The following is a 16464-nucleotide window of genomic DNA, read 5'->3' on the forward strand; positions in this document are numbered from 1 at the left end:
GAGTAAAGGATAATATAAGTAATATTTACAATCTCTAGTTGGAAGAGGTAGTGTTTTCTCAGAAATGATGCATTCCTGGAGCAAGGTCATTGTGTGTTTGGTTTGTTAAATATCTATTTCCATTTTGACAAACCACTGGAAAAGCCCAGGGTCACAAGAACTCTCCATGATAATGATCACACAAATGAACACCCATAACACAAAATCAAAACAAGGGTGGTCCAGGATTCACATTAAAGACTCATTACCAAGTTTTGTTAGAAGAGATAAAGGACACAAAGTTACTTTTATGTGATGGAAAACAGAGAGAAAGAGTAAATGGAACAATAAATGTTAAGCAACAAGAGTGAAAACCAAGCTGTGGAATAAAATGAATGGAAATATTTTGTTTGGTATTGATTTCCTATCCTGATATCAGAAATTATGGGAAAGAACAAAGCACATTTTTTGAGACAAATAGAACATAAAACAAATGAATGTTAAAGACTATTTTACAGTGCTAACAAAACTATCTGTGACTTGTTTTTCCCTTTAAAAATACGATTTTGTACAATTACATTTATATAAATTATTGAAATAAAATTGTAAAGATGGAGAACAGACTATGGGGTTGCCATGGGGAAGGGGTGGAGGAAAGCGTGTCAGAGTGTCAGCAAAGATCGTAAGTTGGAGCCTGGTGGTGAGGCTACAGTTCTGTATCTTGACTGTGGAAGTGGTAGTTACAGAGATCTACACCACATAAAAATGCACAGAACACACACACACACATACACACACAAAAACATGAATGCATACAAGGTGGTTGCAATCTGAGTAAGCTTTCTGAATTGTACCTATGTCAGTTTCCAGGTTTTGATAATGCTCTATGGCTATGTGAGATGTCACCACTGGAATTAGTGAAGAGTACCTAAGACATCCCTGTACATTTTGCAACTTCCTGTGAATCTATAATTATTTCAAACGAAACTTGAAAGTCATAGTAGATTTTCACTTCAAAGAGAAAAAAAACTGAAGATTAATGAAATTGCTGGAGAACATCAAATACTCAATAATCTGTATGAGAGCTGTTTCTGTCCACTCACAGCACAGCTGTCATTTAGTCTTTTCGTGAAGTGCCCTGGAGGACTTGAGCGCCTCTTGGATTGCCAAGGCTGATAGTGTTTATTTGTTACTAACTTTGTACTGGACCCCCAAAAAATGAAAAGTGATTGAATAATCATTTATAATAACAACTAATAATTTTACTTATAAAGAGATAATAGTGGTAACGAATTTAAATATTTAGGGTAAAGAATAGGATCTTCGTAAGACAATACTGGCAAAATTTAAAAATAAAAAATAGGGAATCAGAAACATAAGTAGTTCAGTATTGTGGAAAAATTCTGGATCTGAGAAGCAAAAGAACAGAGATTGCATTGCGTTTCTGCTCCAAACCTGATGAATCACCTTAGGTGTGTTTTGTTTCTGCGCCAAAGCTGCTGAATCACCTTAGGCAATGCATGCCCTTTCTCTGAATCTGTTTTCTTTTCTACAAAATAAAGTGAGCTAGATCATCTCCAAGGTCCCCCAAATATTCACATTTTCGGCTCTACATGAACTTCAGTTGAATTCCTAATTTCAGTGTAAATAATACATGTGTGCTGCCCCACAAGCAGTGTGTCTAAACACTCAAGTTGGTCCTAAAAACTAATTATGAGCAGTTTGGAAATTCTGTTGTAGAATCTGCAAACGGATATTTGTGAGGGCTTTGAAGCATATGGTGAAAAAGGAAATACCTTCACATAAAAACTATAAAGAAGGTTTCTGAGAAACTGGTTTGTGATGTCTGCATTCATCTCACAGAGTTAAACGTTTCATTCCTTTGATCAGTCTGGAAACTCTGTTCTTGTACAATCTGCAAAGTGATATTTGTGAGTACTTTGAAGCCTATGGTGAAAAAGGAAATATCTTCACATAAAAACTAGAAAGGTTTCTGAGAAAGTGCTTTATGATATGTGAATTCATCTCACAGAGTTTAAACTTTCTATTGATTGAGCATTTTGGAAACAGTCTTTTTGAAGAATATGCAAAGGGATATTTGTGAACACTTTGAGGTCTATGGTGAAAAAAGGAAATATCTTCTCATGAAAACTAGACAGAAGCTTTCTGAGACACTTCTGTGTGATGTGTGCACTCATCTCAGAGAGTTGAACCATTCATTTGATTAAGCAGTTTGGAAACAGTCTTTTTGTAGAATATGCAAAGGAATATTTTTGAGTGCTTTGAGGCCTATGGTGAAAAAGGAAATATCTTCACACAAAAAATAGACAGAAAATTTCTGAGAAACTGTTCTGTAATTTGTGCATTCATCTCACAGAGGTAAATATTTCTTTTCATTTAGCAGATGGGAAACTCTTTTCTTGTAGAATCTTCAAAGGGATATTTGTGAGCAGTTTGAGGCCTATGGTGAAAAAGGAAATATCATCGCATATAAACTTGACAGAAGTTTCTGAGAAACTTCTTGGCTATGTGTGCATTCATCTCACAGAGTTGAACCATTCTTTTGACTGAGCACTTTGGAAACAGTATTTTTTTAGAATCGGCAAAGGGATATTTGTCAACTCTATGAGACCTACGGTGAAAAAGGAAATATCTTCAATAAAAACTATAAAGAATGTTTCCGAGAAGCTGTTTTGCAAGGTGTGCATTCAACTCACAGAGATAAAAGTTTCCATTCTTCGATGAGTCTGGAAACTCTGTTCTTGTAAAATCTGCAAAGGGATATTTGTGAGTGGCTTGAGACCTATGGTGAAAAAGGAAATATCTTCACCTAAAAACTAGATAGAAGATTTCAGAGAAACTTCTTTGTGATATGTGCATTCATCTCACAGAGTTGAAGCATTCTTTTGATTGAGAAGTTTGGAAACAGTCTTTTCAGAGAATCTGCAAAGGGATATTTTGAACGCTTTGATAGGTATGGTGAAAAGGGAAATATCTTCACATAAAAACTGGACAGAAGCATTCTGATAAACTTTTTTGTGATGTGACCATTCATCTCACAGAGATGAAACTTTCTTTCAATTGAGCAGTTTGGAAAGAGTCCTTTTCTGGAATCTGCAGAGGGATATTTGTGAACCCTTTATGGCCTAAGGTGAAATAGGAAATATATTCACATAAAAACTAGACAGAAGCATTATGAGAAACTTCTTTGTGAAGTGTGCTTTCATCTCACAGAGTTTACCCTCTCTTTTGATTGAGGAGTTTGGAAACAGTCTTTTTGTAGAATATGCAAATGGATATTTGGAGCGCTTTGAGGCCTATGGTGAAAAAGGAAATACCTTCACATAAAAACTAGAAAGCAACATTCTATTAAACTTCTTTGTGATGGGTGCTTTCATCTCACAGAGTTGAACCTTTCTATTCATTGAGGAGTTTAGAAACCATCTTTTTGCAGAATCTGCAAATGAATACTTGGAGCAGTTTGAGGCCTTGGTGAGAAAGGAAATATCTTCACAGAAAATCTAGACAGAAGCATTCTGAGAAACTTCTTGGTGATGTGTGCATTTACCACACAGAGTTGAACCTTTCTTTTGATTGAACAGTTTGGAAATAGTCTTTTTGTAGTATCTCCAGAGGGATGTTTGTGAGTGGCTTGAGGCCTATGGTGAAAAAGGAAATATCTTCACATAAAAACTAGACAGAAGCTTTCTGATAAACTTCTTTGTGATGTGTGAATTCATCTCACAGTGTTGAACCTTTCATTGGATTGAGCAGTTTGGAAACAATACTTTTGTAGAATCTTCAAAGGTATATTTCTGAGCCCATTGAGGCCCATGGTGAAATATGAAATATCTTTCCATAAAAACTAGACAGAAGGTTTCTAAGAAACTTCTTTGTGATGTGTGTTTCCATCTCACAGAGTTGAAGCTTTCTTTTGATTGAGAAGTTTGGAAATACTCCTTTTGTAGAATCTGCAAATGGATATTTGCAGCGCTTTGAGGCCCATGATAAAAAAGGAAATATCTTCACATAACAACTAAATGGAAGCTTTCTGACAAACTTTTTTGTGATGTGGGCGTTCATCTCACAGAGTTGAACCATTCTTTTGATTGAGCAGTTCGAAACAGTCTTTTCATAAAATCCGCAAATGGATATTTGGAGAGGTTTTAGGCCTAAGGTGAAAAAGGAAACTTCTTCACATAAAAACTAGACAGAAGCATTCTGATAAAATTCTTTGTGATGAGAGCTTTCATCTCACAGAGTTCAACCTTTCTTTTCATTGAGTAGTTTGGAAACAGTCTTTTTGTAGAATCTGCTAAGGGATATTTATTTGCCGTTTTAGGCATGTGGTGAAAAAGGAAATACCTTCACATAAAAACTAGACAGAAGCATTTTGAGAAACCTCTTTGTGATGTTTGAATTTATCTCACAGAGCTGAACCTTTCTTTTGATTGAGCAGTTTGGAAACAGTCTTTTTGTACAATCTGCAAAGGGATATTTCTGAGCCATTTGAAGCCTATGGTGAAAAAGAAATATCTTCCCATAAAAACTACACAGAAGCATTCGTAGAGACTACTTTGAGATGTGTCCATTTATCCCACAGAGTTGAAACTTGCTTTTGATTGAGCAGTTTGGTAACAGTATTTTTGTAGCATCTGCAAATGTATATTTGTGAGCCATTTATGGCTTATGATGAAATAGGAAATATCTTCACATAAAAACTAAACAGTGGCTTTCTGAGAAACTTCTCTGGGATGTGTGCTTTCATCTCACAGAGTTGAACATTTCCTTCGATTGAGCAGATTGGAAACAGTCTTTTTGTACAATCTGCAAATGGATATTTGGAGCGCTTTGAGGCCTATGTTGAAAAAGGAAATATCACATAAAAATTAGATGGTAGCATTCTGAGGAACTTCTTTGTGATGTTTGCATTCATCTCACACAGTTGAACATTTCTTTGATTGAGTATTTGGAAACAGTCTTTTTGTAAAATCTACAAAGGGATAATTGTGAACCCTTTGAGGCCTATGGTGAAGTAGGAAATATCTTCATATAAAAACTACACAGAAATATTCTCAGAAACCATTTTGTGATTGGTTCATTCATCTCACAGAGTTGAAGCTTTCTTTTGCTAGAGCAGTTTGGAAACAGTCCTTTGTAGAATCCCCAAAGAGATAATTCTGAGCCCATTGAGGCTTTTGGTGATATAGGAAATATCTTCACATAAAAGCTAGACAGAAGCTTCCTGAGAAACTTATTTTAAATGAGTGCTTTCATCTCAAAGAATTGAGCATTTCTCTTGACTCAACAGTTTGGAAACACTCTTTTTGCAGAATCTGCAAATGGATAATTGGAGTGCTTTGAGGCTTATGGTGAAAAAGGAAATAGCTTCACATAAAAACTAAACAGAAGCTTTCTGAGAAACTTCTTTGTAATGCATGCATTCATCTCACAGCGTTGAAACTTTCTTTTGATTGAGCAGTTTGTAAGCATCTTTTTGAAGAATCTGCAAATGGATAATAGTAGTACTTTGACGCCTGTGGTGAAAAAGGAAATATCTTCTCAAAAAAACTAGAAAGATGCATTCTGAGAAACTTCTCTGTGATGTGTGCTTTCACCTCAGAGTTGAGCCTTTCTTTTCATTGAGCAATTTGGAAACAGTCTTTTTGTAGAATCTGCAAATGGGCATTTGGAGCACTTTGAGGCATATGGTGAAAAAGGAAATAACTTTACATAAAAACTAGACAGTAGCATTCTGAGAAACATCTCTGTGATGTGTGCATTCATCTCATAGAGGTGAACCTTTCTTTGATTGGGCAGTTTGGAAACAGTCCTTTTGTAGAATCTGCAAAGGGATATTTCTGAGCCTATTGAAGCCTATGGTGAAAAAGAAATATCTTCACATAAAAACTAGACAGAAGCATTCTGATAAACTTTTTTGTGATGTGACCATTCATCTCACAGAGATGAAATTTCTTTGGATTGAGCAGTTTGGAAAAAGTCTTATTGTAGAATCTGCAAAAAATATTTGTGAGCCCTACATGGCCCATGGTTAAATAGGAAATATCTTCACATAAAAACTAGAGAGAATCCTTCTGAGAAACTTTTTTGTGATGTGACCATTCATCTCACAGAGATGAAACTTTCTTTGGATTGAGCAGTTTAGAAAAAGTCTTTTTGTAGAATCTGCAAAAAATATTTGTGAGCCCTACATGGCCCAGGGTGAAATAGGAAATATCTTCACATAAAAACTAGACAGAATCCTTCTGAGAAACTTTTTTGTGACGTGTGCTTTGGTGTCAGGAGTTGAACCTTTCTTTTGATTGGGCAGTTTGGAAACACTCTTTTTGTAGAACCTGCAAATGGGTATTTGGAGCGCTTTGAGGCCCATGGTGAAAAAGGAACTATCTTCACATAAAAACTGGACAGATGCATTCTGAGAAACTTCTTTGTGATGTGTGCATTCATCTCACAGATTTGAATCTTTCTTTGGATTCAGCAGTTTTCTAAACAGTCCTTTTGTAGAATCTGCAAAGGGATATTTCTGAGCCCATTGAGGCCTGTGGTGAAAAAGGAAATATCTTCAAATAAAAAGAAAACAGAAGCTTTCTGAGAAACTTCTATGTGATGTGTGCATTCATCTCACAGTGTTGGAACATTCTTTTCATTCAGCAGTTTGGAAACAGTCTTTTTGTAAAATCTGCAAACGGATATTTGTGAGCCCTTTACACCCAGTGATGAAATAGGAAATACTTTCACATAAAAACAAGACAGCATCTTTTTGAGAAAATGCTTTATGATGTGTGCACTCATCTCACAGAGTTGAACCTTTCTTTTGTATGAGCAGTATGGAAACAGTCTTTTTTTTAGAATATGCAAACGGATATTTGTGAGCCCTTTACACCCAGTGATGGAATAGGAAATACTTTCACATAAAAACAAGACAGCATCTTTTTGAGAAAATGCTTTATGATGTGTGCTTTCATCTCATAGAGTTGAACTTTTCTTTTGATTGAACAGTTTGGAAAGAGTATTTTTGTAAAATCCACAAATGTATATTTGCAGCGCTTTTAGGTCTATGGTAAAAATGGAAATATCTTCACAAAAACACTAAAAAGGAGCTTTCTGAGAACTTTCTTTGTGATGCGTGGATTCATATCACAGAGCTGAAGCTTTCTTTTGATTGAACAGATTGGTAACAGCCTTTTTTTTACAATCTGCAAATGGATATTTCTGAGCCATTTGATAAAGAATTCTTTTCTTTGAAAAAGAATTATCTTCACATAAAAACTAGACAGAATCATTCTGAGAAACTTCTTTGTGATGTGTGCATTCATCTCACAGAGTTGAACGTTTCTTCTCATGAAGCAGTTTGGAAACAGTCTTTTTGTAGTATCTGCAGAGAGAGATTTGTGAGTGGTTTAAGGACTATGGTGAAAAAGGAAATATCTTCACATAAAAACTAGACAGAAGTATTCTGAGAAACTTGTTTTTTATATGTGCATTCATCTCACAGAGACGAATCTTTCTTTTCATTGAACAGTTTGGACACAGTCTTTTTGTACAATCTGCAAAGGGATATTTCTGAGTGATTTGAGGCCTATGGTGAAAAAGTAATATCTTCACAGAAAAACTAGACAGAAGTATTCTGAGAAACTTCTTTTTTATTTGTGCATTCAACTCACAGAGTTGAAACTTTCTTTTCATTGAGGAGTTCGAGAACACGCTTTTTGTAGAATCTGAAAGGGATATTTGTGAGTCCATTGAGGCCTGTGGTGAAATAGGAAATATCCTCACATAAAAACTAGACAGAAACTTTCTGATAAACTTCTTTGTGATGTGTGCTTTCATCTCACAGAGTTGAACCTTTCTTTTGATTGAGCAGTTTGGAAGCAGTCTTTTTGTGGAATCTGCAAATGGATGTTTGGAGTGCTTTGAGACCTATGGTGGAAAAGTAAATATCTTCACATTAAAACTAGACAGAAACATTCTGAGAAACTTCTGTGTGACGTGTGCATTCATCTCACGTTGTTGAGCCTAAATTTTGATTTAGCAGATTGGAAACAGTCCTTTTGTTGTATCTGCAGAGGGATATTTGTGAGCAGTTTGAGGCCTATGGTGAAAAAGAAAATACCTTCACATAAAAACTAGACAAAAGCATTCTGGGAAACTTCTCAGTGATGTGTGCATTCAACTCATAGAGGTGAACCTTTCATTAGATTGAGCAGTTTGGACACCGTCCTTTTTCAGAATCTGCAAAGGGATGTTTCTGAGCCTACTGAGGCCTAGGGTGAAAAAGAAATAACTTCACATAAAAACTGGACAGATGCATTCTGAGAAACTTCTTTGTGATGTGTCCATTCATCTCACAGAGTTGAAATTTTCTTTGAATTGAGCAGTCTGGAAACAGTCTTTCTGAAGAATCTGCAAAAAATATTTTTGAGCCCTTTATGGCCTATGGTGAAATAGGAAATATCTTCACATAAAAACTAGACAGAAGCTTTCTGAGAAACTACTTCATGATGTGTGCTTTCATCGCACAGAGTTGAACCTTTCTTTTCAATGAGCAGTTTGGAAACACTCTTTTTGTAGAGTCTGTAAATGGATATTTGGAGCACTTTGAGACCTATGGTGAAAAAGGAAATACCTTCACATAAAAACCAGACAGGAGCATTTTGAGAAACTTCTTTGTGATGGGTGTAATCATCTCACAGAGTTGAACATTTCTTTGGATGCAGCAGTTTGGAAACAGTCTTTTTGTAGTATCTGCAGAGGGATATTCATGAGCAGTTTATGGCCTATGGTTAAAAAGGATATATCTCCTCAAAAAAACTCGACAGATCCATTCTGAGAAACTTCTTTGAGATGTATGCATTCATCTCACAGAGTTGAACTTTTCTATGGATTGAGCAGTTTTCTAAACAGTCCTTTTTTAGAATCTGCAAAGGGATATATCTGAGCCCATTGAGGCCTATGGTGAAAAAGGAGATATCTTCACATGAAAGCTAAACAGAAGCTTTCTGAGAAACTTCTTTGTGATGTATGCATTCATCCCACAGTGTTGAAACTTTCTTTTGGTTGAGCAGTTTGGAAACAGTCTTTTTGTACAATCTGCAAAGGGATATTTCTGAACTATTTGAGGCCTATGGTGAAAGAGAAATATCTTCACATAAAAGCTAGACAAAATAATTCTGAGGAACTTCTTTGTGATGTGTGCATTCATCACAGATTTATGAACCTCTCCTTTGATTGAGCAGTTTGGAAACAGTCTTTTTTTAAAATATGCAAAAGGATATTTGTGAGCCCTTTCAGGCCTATGGTGAAATATGGAATATCTTCACATAAAAACGAGACAGAAGCTTTCTGAAAAACTTCTCTGTGATATGTGCTTTCATCTCAAGAGTTGAACTTTTCTTTTGATTGAGCAGGTTGGAAACAGTCTTTTTGTAGAATCTGCAAATGGATATTTGCAGCATTTTAAGCCTATGGTGAACAGGAAATAACTTCACATAAAAACCAGACAGAAGCATTCTGAGAAACTTCTTTGTGATGTGTGCATTCATGTCACAGGATTGAAACTTTCCTTGGATTAAGCAGTTTGGAAAGAGTCCTTTTGTAGAATCTGCAAAGGGATATTTGTGAGCCCATTGAGGTCAATGGTGAAATAGGAAATATCTTCACATAAAAACTAGACAGAAGCTTTCTGAAAATCTTCTTTGTGCTGTGTGCTTTCATCTCACAGATTTGAACCTCTCTTTTGATTGAGCAGTTTGGAAACACTCTTTTTGTAGAACCTGAAAACGGATCTGCACATAAAAACTAGACAGAAACTTTCTGAGAAACTTCTTTGTGATGCACGCTTTCTTCTCAGATTTGGATTCCTTCTCATTGAGCAGTTTGGCAATAAGTCATTTTGTAGAATCTACAAAGGGATATATGTGAGCGGTTTGAGGCCTATGGTGAGAAAGTAAATATCTTCACATAAAACCGAGACAGAAGCGTTTTGAGAAAACTCTTTGTGATGTTTGCATTCATCTTACTGAGTTGAACCTTTCTGTTCATTGAGCAGTGTGGAAACATACTTTTTGTGCAATCTGCAAAGGAATATTTGTTTGCGGTTTGAGACCTAGGTTGAAAAAGTAATATCTTCACATAAAAACAAGACAGAAGCATTCTGAGAAAATAATTTTTTATGTGTGCATTCAACTCACAGAGTTTAACCTTTCTTTTGATGAAGCAGTTCGGAAACAGTTTTTTGTAGAATCTGAAAAGGGATAATTTTGATCCCATTGAAGCCTAAGGTGAAATAGGAAATATCTTCACATAAAAACTAGACAGAAACTTTCGGAGAAACTCCTTTGTGACGTGGGCTTTCATCTTACAGATTTGAACCTTTATTTTGATTGAGCAGTTTGGAAAGGGTCCTTTTATAGTATCTGCAGAGGGCTATTAGTGAGTAGACTGACGCCTATAGTGAAAAGGAAATGGCTTCTCAAAAAACTAGACAGAAGCATTCTGAGAAACTTCTTTGTAATGTGTGCATTCATCTCACAGAGTTAAACCTTTCTTTTCTATGAGCTGTTTGGAAACACTCTTTTATGTAGCATCTGCAGGGGTATACTTCTGAGCCCATTGAAGCCTATTTTGAAATATGAATTATCTTCACAAAAAACTAGATGGAAGGTTTCTAAGAAACTTCTTTGTGATGTGTGCTTTCATATCACAGAGAGGAACCTTTCTTTTGATTGAGCAGATTGGAAACACTCTTTTTGTAGAATCTGCAAGTGGATATTTGGAGGGCTTTGAAGCCCACGGTGAAAAAGGAAATATCTTCACGTAAAAACTAAACATAAGTTTTCTGAGAATTTTCTTTGGGATGTGTGCATTCATTTCACAGAGTTGAACCACTCTTTTGATTGAGTAATTTGGAAACAGTCTTTTCATAGAATCTGCAAATGGATATTTGGAGTGCTTTGAGGCCTATGGTGAAAAAGGAAACTTCTTCACATAAAACTAGACAAAAGCATTCTGAGAAACCTCTTTGTGATGTGTGCTTTCATCTCACAGAGTTTAACCTTTCTTTTCATTGAGCAGTTTGGAAACTCTCTTTTTGTAGTATCTGCAAAGGGATATTTGTGAGCGGTTTGAGGCCTATGGTGAAAAAGGAAATACCCTCACATAAAAACCAGACAGAAGCTTTTTGAGAAACCTCTTTGTGATGTTTGCATTCATCTCCCAGAGTTGAATCTTCCTTTTCATTGAGCTGTTTAGAAACAGTCTTTTTGCACAATCTGTAAAGGGATATTTCTGAGTGGTTTGAGACCTATGGTGAAAAAGAAATATCTTTACACAAAAATCAGACAGAAGCATTCCGAGAAACTTCTTTGTTATGTGTGCATTCATTCCACAGAGTTGAAACTTTCATTTCATTCAGTAGTTCGGAAACAGTCTTTTCATAGAACGTGCAAAGGGATATTTCTGAGCCCTTTGAGGCCTATGGTGAAATAGGAAATATCTTCACATAAAAACCAGACAGAAGCTTTTTGGGAAACTTCTTTGTGATGCGTGCTTTCATCTCACAGAGTTGAACCTTTTTTTTGATTGAGCAGTTTGGAAACAGTCCTTTTGTCATATCTGCAAAGGGATATTTCTGAGCCCTTTGAGTCCTATAGTGAAATACGAAATATCTTCACATAATAACTAAACAGAAGCATTCTGAGAAACTTCTTTGTAATGTGTGCTTTCATTTCACAGAGTTGAACCTTTCTTTTGATTGAGCAGTTTGTAAAAACTCTTTTTGTAGAATCTGTAAATGGATATTTGGAGCACTTTGAGGCATAATGTGAAAAAGGAAGTATCGGCACCTAAAAACTAGACAGAAACTTTTTGAGAAACTTCTTTGTGATGCATGCTTTCATCTCACAGACTTGGACATTTCTTTTCATTGAGCAGTTTGAGATAAAATCATTGTGTAGAATCTGCAAAGGTATATTTGTGAGCGGTTTGAGGCCCATGGTGAAAAAACTAAATATATTCACATAAAAACCCGACACAAGGTTTTTGAGATAACTCTTTGTGATGTTTGCATTAATATCAAAGAGTTGAACCTTTCTGTTCATTGAGGAGTTCTGAAACATTCTTTTTGTGCAATCTGCAAAGGAATATTTCTGAGTGTTTTCAGTCCTGTGGTGAAAAAGAAATATCTTCACATAAAAATTAGACAGAAGCATTCTGAAAAACTTCTTTTTCATCTGTGCATTCATCTCACAGAGTTGAACCTTTCTTTTCATTGAGCAGTTTGGAAACAGTCTTTTTGTAGAATCTGCAAAGGGATATTTGTGATCCCTTTGAGGCCTACAGAGAAATAGGAAATATCTTCACATAAATACTAGACAAAAGCTTTCTGGGAAACTTCTTTGTGATGTGTGCTTTCATCCTACAGAGTTGAACCTTTCTTTTGATTGATCACTTTGGAAACAGTCTTTTTGAAGAATATACAAATGGATATTTGGAGAGCTTTGAGGCCTACGGTCAAAAAGGAAATATATTCACATAAAACTTCTCCCTTTGCAGATTCCACAAAACTTCCTTGAGAACTTTGGTGAAATAGGAAATATCTTCACATAAAAACTAGACAGAAGCATTTTGAGAAACCTCTTTGTGATGTGTGCATTCATCTCATAGAGTTGAATTTTTCTTTTGAGTGGGCAGTTTGGAAACACTCTTTTTGTAGAATCTGCAAAAAGATAGTTTTCAGCCCTTTGAGGACTTTCATGAAATAGGATACATCTTCACATAAAAACCAGACAGAAGCACTTTGAGAAACTTCTTGTGATGTGTGCATTAGTCCCATAGAGTTGAACCTTTCTTTTGGTTTATCAGTTTGGAAACCATCTTTTTGTAGAATCTGCAAAGGGATAGTTTTGAGCCCTTTGAGGACTATGGTGAAATAGGAAATATCTTCAAATAGAAACTGTGTAGAAGCATTCCGAGAAACGTTTTTGTGATGTGTGCATTTATCTCAAAGGGTTGAACCTTTCTTTTGATTGAGCAGTTGGAAACAGTATTTTTGTAGAAGCTGCAAAGGGATATATGTGAGCCCATTGAGGCCCACAGTGGAATAGGAAATATCTTCACATAAAAACAAGACAGAAGTTTTATGAAAAACAGCTTTGTTTTGTGTGCTTTGTTATGTGTGCTTTCATCTCACAGAGTTGAACCTTTCTTTTGATTGAGAAGTTGGGAAACAGTCTGTTCTTGGAATCTGCAAAGGGATATTTTTATTTATTTATTTATTTTTATATTTATTTTTATTTTTATTTTATTATTATTATACTTTAAGTTTTAGGGTACATGTGCACAATGTGCAGGTTAGTTACATATGTATATATGTGCCATGCTGGTGTGTTGCACCCATTAACTTGTCATTTAGCATTAAGTATATCTCCTAATGCTACCCCTCCCCCCTCTCACAACCCACAACAGTCCCCAGAGTGTGATATTCCCCTTCCTGTGTCCATGTGTTCTCATTGTTCAATTCCCACCTATGTGTGAGAATATGCAGTGTTTGGTTTTTTGTTCTTGCAATAGTTTACTGAGAAAGATGATTTCCAATTTCATCCATGTCCCTACAAAGACATGAACTCATAATTTTTTATGGCTGCATAGCTTCAAAGAGAATAAAATACCTAGGAATCCAACTTACAAGGGACATGAAGGACTTCTTCAAGGAGAACTACAAGCCACTGCTCAATGAAATAAAAGAGGATATAAAGAAATGTAAGAACATTCCTTGCTCATGGGTAGGAAGAATCAATATCGTGAAAATGGCCACATTGCACAAGGTAATTTATAGATTCAATGCCATCCCCATCAAGCTACCAATGAATTTCTTCACAGAATTGCAAAGGGATATTTGAGAGTCCTTTGAGGCCTATGGTGAAACAGAAAATATCTTCATATAGAAAATAGACAGAGGCTTTCTGAGAAACTTCTTTGTGGTGTGTTCTTTCATTTCAGAGAGATGAACCATTCTTTTGACTGAGCAGTTTGGAAACAGTCTTTTCATATAATCTGCAAATGGATATTTGGTGCGCTTTCAGGCCTACGGTGAAAAAGGAAATATCTCCACATGAAAACCAGACAGACGTTTTCTGAGTAATTTTTTTGTGATGTTTGCATTCACCTCACAGAGTTGAACCTTTCTTTTCATTGAGCAGTTAGGAAATAGTGTTTTTGTTCAATATGCAAAGGGATATTTCTGAGCGGTTTGAGCCCTATGGTGAAAAAGAAATATCATCACATAAAAACTAGACAGAAGCATTCTGAGACACTTATTTGTGATGTGTTCATTCATCTCACAGAGTTGAAACTTTCTTTAGATAGACGAGCTTGGAAGCACTCTTTTTATAAAATCTGCAAAGGGATATTTGCGAGCACTTTGAGGCTTACAGTGAAATGGGAAATATCTTCACATAAAAACTAGACAGAAGCATTCTCATAAACCTCTCTGTGAAGCGTGCACTCATCTCACAGAGTAAAAACTTTCTTTTGACTGAGCAGTTTGCAAACAGTCTTTTTGTAGAATACGCAAAGGGATATCTGTGAAACCATTGAGGCCTATGGTGAAATAGGAAATATCTTCACATAAAAACTAGACAGAAGTTTTCTGAGAAACTTCTTTGGGATGTGTGCTTTCATCTCACACAGTTGAACCTTTCTTTTGATTGAGCAGTTGGGAAACTGTTTTTTGTAGAATCTGGAAAGGGATATTTGTGAGCCCTTTGAGGTCTATGGTGAAACAGGAAATATCTTCACATAAAAACTAGACAGAAGCTTTCTGAGAAACTTCTTTGTTATTTGTTCTTCATCTCACAGAGATGAACCTTTCTTTTTATTGAGCATTTTGGAAACAGTCTTTTTGTAGAGTTTGCAAATGGATATTTGGAGGGCGTTGAGCCAAGGGTGAAATAGCAACTGGCTTCACATAAAAACTAGACCGAAGCTTTCTGAGAACCTTTTCTGTGATGTGTGCATTCATCACACAGTTGAACTTTCCTTTGATTTAGCAGTTTGGAAACAGTATTTTTGTAGAATCTGCAAGTGGATATTTGCAGTGCTTTGAGGCCCATGTTGAAAAAGAAATATCTTCCATAAAAATTAGACAGAAAATTTCTAAGAAAACTCTTTGTGATGTGTTCATTCACCTCACAGAGTTGAACTTTTCTTCTGATTGAGCAGTTTTGACAAACTCTTTTTGTAGAATCTGCAAGTGGTTATTTGTGTTGCTTTTAGCCCTATGTTGGAAAAGGAAATATCTCCCCATAAAAACTGGACAGAAGAATTCTGAGAAACTTCTTTGTGATGTGTGCATTCAACTCACAGAGTTGATCCTTTCTTTTGATTGAGCAGTTTTGAAACACTATTTTTGTAGAATCTGTAAGTAGATATATGGAGCGCTTTGCAGCCTAGAGTGGAAAAGGAAATATCTTCACATAAAAACTACACAGAAGCATTCTGAGAAACTTCTTTGTGATGTGTGCATTCATCTCACCGAGTTCAAACTTTCTTTTGATTGACCAGTTTTGAAATACTCTTTTTGTAGAATCTGTAAGTGGATATTTGTGGCGATTTGAGGCCTAGGTTGGAAAAGGAAATATCCTCATATAAAAACTAGACAGAAGCATTCTGAAAAACTTCTTAGTGATGTGTGTATTCATCTCAGAGAGTTGAACTACATTTTTGATTGAGCAGTTTGGAAACAGTCTTTTTGTAATATCTGCATGTGGATATTTGGAGCACTTTGATGCCTATGGTGGAAAAGGAAATACCTTAACATAAAAATTAGACAGAAGCATTCTGAGAAACTTATTTGTGATGTTTGCATTCATCTCACATAGTTGAACCTTTCCTTTGATTGAGCAGTTTTGAAACACTCTTTTTGTAGAATCTGCAAGTGGATATTTGGAGCGCTGTGAGGCCTATGGTGGAAAAGGACATATCTTCACATAAGAACTGTAAAGCAGGTTTCCTAAAAACAACCTTGTGATGTGTGCATTCATCTCACAGAGGTAAGTGGTTTCTTTTCTCTGATCAGCTGGAAATTCTGTTCTTATAAAATCTGAAAAAGGGTATTTTTGGGCACTTTGAGGCCTGTGTTGACAAAGGAAATATTTTCACATACAAAGTATAAAGAAGGTTTCTGAGATACTTCTTTGTGATTTGTGCATTCATCTCACAGAGTTGAATCTCTCTTTTGATTCATCAGTTTGGAAATGGTATTTTTGCAGAATCTGCAAAGATATTTGTGAGCATTTTGAGGCCTATGCAGAAAAAGAAGTATCTTCACAGAAAAGTATAAAGAAGTTTTCTGAGAAACTGTTCTTTGAGTCTGTGTTCATCTCACAGAGGTAAACAATTCTTTTCTTTGATCAGTTGGGAAACTCTGTTGTTTTAGAATCTGCTAAGGGATATTTGTGAGTGCAT

This window comes from Pongo pygmaeus, chromosome 17 (assembly GCF_028885625.2).
Source record: "Pongo pygmaeus isolate AG05252 chromosome 17, NHGRI_mPonPyg2-v2.0_pri, whole genome shotgun sequence".
Classification (NCBI taxonomy): domain Eukaryota; kingdom Metazoa; phylum Chordata; class Mammalia; order Primates; family Hominidae; genus Pongo; species Pongo pygmaeus.